Source organism: Micropterus dolomieu, linkage group LG18 (genome assembly GCF_021292245.1).
Source record: "Micropterus dolomieu isolate WLL.071019.BEF.003 ecotype Adirondacks linkage group LG18, ASM2129224v1, whole genome shotgun sequence".
Classification (NCBI taxonomy): Eukaryota; Metazoa; Chordata; class Actinopteri; order Centrarchiformes; family Centrarchidae; genus Micropterus; species Micropterus dolomieu.
In genome coordinates this window covers 27,337,055-27,341,444 of record NC_060167.1, presented here as the reverse complement: position 1 = coordinate 27,341,444, position 4,390 = coordinate 27,337,055, and positions in this window count along the sequence as shown.

The window sequence follows — 4,390 nt, the reverse complement described above, 5'->3', positions numbered from 1 at the left end:
CTCGTGCGCTCTCCTCTTAGTCGTGCCACTTTATTGCACACAGGGGCAGGCGGGGTTTTCGGCACGGTTTAGTGGGTATCTCGTTCCCATAGTGTCGTAACCGACGCAGTTCGAGTTCCCTCGAAGGGGAACGTCTCGGGTTACGTATGTAACCCTGGTTCCCCGAGAAGGGGAACAAGAGACTGCGTCGGCCCGCCGCACCTCTCTCCCCGCCTGAAGCGCCTGCTTCATAGTTTAAGCTAATGATGAGTGTGTACAGGTGTGCTTTATACTCCTCCGGTTATTCCGTCACACCGTACCGTTCTAGCAACAAGCCAATAGGATTGGAGTGATTTCATTCACGTTCAGACCTGCTTCGCCTAGAGGCGTTCCCATAGTGTCGTAACCGACGCAGTCTCTCGTTCCCCTTCTCGGGGAACCAGGGTTACATACGTAACCCGAGACGTTCAGTGCAGACCACACTCAAGCATTGGGAACAAAAGTACATGGCTTCAAGCATGCAACAGCAATTTGTCCAATGTTACGTTTTCATGTTTAACATTTGATCAGCTAAAAGGACAGTATACTAGTAGTAGCTAACTTATTTGCCAAGTACTGTCATCAAATGTGTGCCCCATGTTCCTTTAATCAGGAAGCTTTGACTGTTCTCACATTGTGGGACCTCAGATCTGTAGAGGGCCAACAACTGCAATATTTCATGTGATTATTTTATTTTAGTTCTAGCAAACTTCAATCTGTAAATGTAACTTCAAATGTAAATTTAAATATCTTATATTGAAACATTGGTGTTGGATTAAAAAATATGACTGAGTGACAGTAAAGTGACATGCCACCACATCTCGCTGCTATCCCTCCATAGGTGGAAATTGCTCAGATCTAAGGGTTGTCCCCCCTAAAATATCATTAAAATAAATGCTCTGGATTGTTTATACAATAATATGATGATATATACCTAAGATAAGTGTGTAAGCAGTAAAAAAAATACAAATGCAAACGGGACAAAACCTTTTGAATCTCCCCTCCCTTGCCTCTCAGTGGTATGGTCGGCTGCCTGCTTTCCTCCTTTATGTCACTTATACACACAAGTCTGGTGGGACAGAAATTTTGAATAGCTTCAGTAGTTGTCGAACTCCAGTAATGTTAAATAAGTTTGCAAGGTTATTTTATTTACTTTAAACATCAGATAAAGTGATTTTTTTCTCTTCTCTTTATCTCTTTAATACAGATGATGCTGCATCTTTAATAAATTAGATTAAAAAAATAATTCCACGAGTCTGCTATGTTAGCCATTATCACATTAGCTTGTTTAATAGCTTGTTGTATAGCGAGTCACCTGCGATAAGCCTATGTGTGAACTGATATATTTGGCTAATACTGTAGATCTACCGCTGTGTTGGATTTGGCTCAATATGTTGTTAAGTGGCAGATCAGTGGGCTTGATGTGTAAGAGACATCCTAACTCATATTTAAACACCTATTGCTTTTTGTTGTTGGCCAGATAAAATGACAGAGAAGAGAAAAACAACATAAGATCATTTTTTAGTGATACGCTTCACTAATAATAGTAGGAAGTATTTCCTTTGGTCCACTTGACTCCTGCATACAGGCAGAAACTAAAACTCTGTAAACCTGTGGTGAGGACATCTAAGATGTGGACCAGTGTACCTGTAGAGGACCTTCAGGCGTGTTTGGACTGCACTGACTGGGATGTTTTCAGGACTGCTACCAACAGTCCGGATGAGTTTACTGATGCTGTGACGTCTTACATCAGTTTCTGTGAGGACAGCTGTATGCCAACACACACCAGGGTGAGTTATAACAATGACAAACCCCGGTTCACAGCTAAGCTCAGACAGCTGAGGTTCCCCTCAAGCCTGCCTTCTTTCCCCTCTGCTCTTCTCCCTGTACACCAACAGCTGCACCTCCAGTCATCAGCCCGTTTAGGTCCTGAAGTTTGAGGATGACTCCACCCTCGTTGGGCTCATTTCTGGTGGGGATGTATCTGCCTACAGGTGGGAGATTGACCATCTGGTGACCTGGTGCAGCCAGAACAGTCTGAAGCTCTGAAGACAGTGGAGATGGTCATGGAGTTCAGAAAGAGCCCAGCCCAACCCTACCCCATCATCCTGTGTGACTCCCCAGTCGCCACTGTGGACTCCTTCCGCTTCCTGGGCACCATCATTTCCCAAGACCTCAAGTGGGAGCTGAACATCACCTCCCTCACCAAGAAGGCAATGCAAAGGATGTACTTCCTGCGGCAGCTGATGAAGTTCTGCCTGCCAAAGTCAATAATGGTGCACTTCTGCACCACCATCACTGAGTCCATCCTCACCTCCTCCATCACCATCTGGTACGCTGCTGCCACTGCCAGGGACAAGGACAGCCTGCAGCGTATCATTCACTCAGCAGTGAAGGTGATTGCCGTAGTCTTCCATCACTTCAGGACCTGTACTCCTCCAGGACTCCGAAGCGAGCAGGAAAGATTGTAGCTGACCCCTCCCACCCCGGACATAAACTGTTTCAGACCATCCCGTCTGGCAGGAGGCTGTGACCAATCAGGACCAAAACCTCTCGCCACAAAAACAGCTTCTTCCCATCTACAGCTAGCCTCATCAACGAGGCCTGGGTCCCCCACTGACACTCCCCCTTTCAAATAATGCAAACGTCTCTGCACGTGTAAATATTATTTAATTTAACTTAATTTAACACTTTGCACATATTTGTTGTTAATTGTTAATCGTTGTTGTTGTATATTTTTACATTTTGTCAACTTATATATTTATGTACACAATATTCTCTTCCGTTGCAATACGTCTGCACAACATGAACCAGAGTAATGTACATGTAAATATCTGCCACATTGTTCTTTCTCTGCAAATAGTTGTATTATAAACTGTATGTTTGTCTACGTGTAGCAACTTATCACCAAACCAAATTCCTCGTATGTGTAAAACATTACTTGACAATAAAGCTCCTTGTGATTCTGATTCTGATTCTCTGTGTACCCATATCCTACAAGTACAATTTTGGCTGTATTACTTGTTTCCTCTATAAAAATGGCTCTTGAGAAATGTTATGTTTAATGCTGGTGGAGAACAGACCAGAGGGAGAGGGAATATTGGACATATATATATACACACTGATCAGCAACATTATGAAAAATGGTCCATGGAAGGAAAAGCAACGAATGGGTAACAGTGTCATGGGTGGCCAAGGCTCACTGATGCACGTGGGGAATGTACACTGCCCCGTGTGGTCAGAAAGGTAGTTTGTTGCATATGGGGCTGCATCGCCGTCGACCAGTCAGGGTGCCCATGCTGACCCCTATCCACTGCTGAAAGAACTTGTTTTCTTTTACATTACATGGATGGCCGGGTGCATATATGTCGATTACCTGCTGTGGACAATGTTTTGCTGGGAAACCTTGGGTCCTGCCATTCATGTGGATACTTTGACACCACCCACCTAAGCATTGTTGCAGACTATGTACACCATCATCGTCATGGTGGTGGTATTCCCTGGTGGCAGTGGTCTCTTTCAGCAGGATAATGCGCCCTGCCACAAAGCAAAAATGGTTCAGCAATGGTTTGAGGAACAACGAGTTTAAGGTGTTGAATTGGCCTCCTAGTTCCCCAGATCTCAATCCAATCGAGCATCTGTGGGATGTGCTGGATAAACAAGTCTGATCCATGAAGCAACTTACAGGACTTAAAGGATCTACTGCTAACGTCTTGGTGCCAGATACCACAGCAGATCTTCAGAGGTCTAGTGGAGTCCAACCCTCGAAGCCTCAGGGGTGTTTTGGCAGCGAAATGGGGGCCTACACAACATTAGCCAGGTGGTCATAATGTTAAGGCTGATCAGTGTATCAGGTAGACACAAACGCAATCCAAATAAATGCTAATGTTCCATCGCTGCTGGATGTGTAAATAAGTAACTGGTTGCTAACATATTTCCCATCAACTATACAATTTTTCTCAGTTGCTTTGGTACATTTCTCAGATCAGAATTGAAATTCTCAAAACTACTCAACCTTCACATCATCTCGTCACTTGTGCACATCATAAAAGCAATTTCTTGCTCTTTTGAACACATTGCAAATGCTTTGACACATTTATGCAAATGATTATGTACACTGTTTACGTTTTTCAAATGTGTCCTGAATTGATCAAGATATCAGTTGGGATGTGGATGAGAATCTGTGGCCCAACAGACAGGAACGTCAGCCCGGCGTTTACCATGTTTACATTTCAAATTTAGTAATTGTTTGTGCTATGCAGTGCTACAAAGCAAATCTGTCAACAAGTTACAATACAAACAGCAAAAGGTTAACCGGTCCAATCTTTTGCAATGTATGACTTGGTACTGTTGAAATTAATACAGTTTGCCA